Here is a 1,281-nt window from a genome sequence, read left to right as displayed (position 1 = left end):
CCATGTATTTCTATTAGAACCTTACAGAGAGTCAGCATGTGTAGACTGACAGCAACCTCCCAGAGAGCCCGAGGATATTCAGGGTAAATTACAATAAGAAATAGAGAAAATCGTAAGACACGAGATACACTCTTAATGAAAGAGAGTACAGGGTCGGTACTAGGAGGTATGTGAACTATGGTACTTTGTTAAATGACAAGCTTTTTCCGAAGATGAAAACATCAGGGAACCTGACACAGGTATGGATAATGCAAAGGAAATGGTGGAAGAGTTCTACTAGGATAATCCGGAAATACCACAATGGGCAGAGAAAGGACAATAAAGAAAAGGATTTCCTACTGTGGCCAAGCAAACACAGAATGTTTTTCATCCTGCTCTCATCAGGTCCTAAAGGAGCTATTGATTGAGGTTTTAATAATTTAATATTTTATTTTAATTTTTAATTTTAATTTATTTTATATGTACTAAAAAGGCATTTGGAGCAAGGTCTTAAGAGGAGGAAGCTCATGTTAGGAATACCAGGATCCGATACCTAGGAGTCACCCTAAGTAGGGTAACCTCACCCAGAATCAGAACTTCTGGTCTCCAACACCCTACTCTGGCCCCCTTACCAGGCCTCAACATCATCATTTATATTAATCTCAGTTGCCTCCAGTGACTATACTGCCACAGAATTGAAAGTGTCAGAATAACACTATATATGTCGCTACCATCCGTCCATCCAGATCCTGTTTGCAAAATATATGAAAGAGAACCTCGGCTAGGTCTGAGAAGTGAAAGGGAGTAAATCCATCCACTACTCAGAACGTTACTAGACTTCAAAGATGGAATATCTTTGGCATAGGCCATAGGTAATGGGACATTTTCACACAAAGAGATGGTATCAAATGGTAAAGGATCTCAGTGAGAGACCAATACATTCACATTTATCCTACAATATCCAGAAGAGTCTAGAACTCCGAAGAACACTACTATAGAAGCCATTGGACTTTATGGAGTGTCACAACTAGGTTTCAGAATACGTTGTAGTTAGGAGGATAACTTCTACATACTACAGCAGTGATTTAAACCCTGTTACCCAGAGTAACCAAGTCTTGCCAACCGAGAAAATATTTATCAATCCTATGTAATGGCTTTCTGCGAATTAGTAGGAAGTCCTCCAGAAGATATCTATCAATTGGGTAAGGAGTTATGGAGGTTTAAAGTCAGACGACCTGAAAAAAGGTTGTGATTACAGCTACTTTTGCAGATTCGACGGGCTGAACCACCTAGTCATCGGAA

This window comes from Tuber melanosporum, assembly GCF_000151645.1.
Source record: "Tuber melanosporum whole genome shotgun sequence assembly, scaffold_136, strain Mel28".
NCBI lineage: Eukaryota > Fungi > Ascomycota > Pezizomycetes > Pezizales > Tuberaceae > Tuber > Tuber melanosporum.
This window is presented reverse-complemented; position numbering follows the sequence as displayed.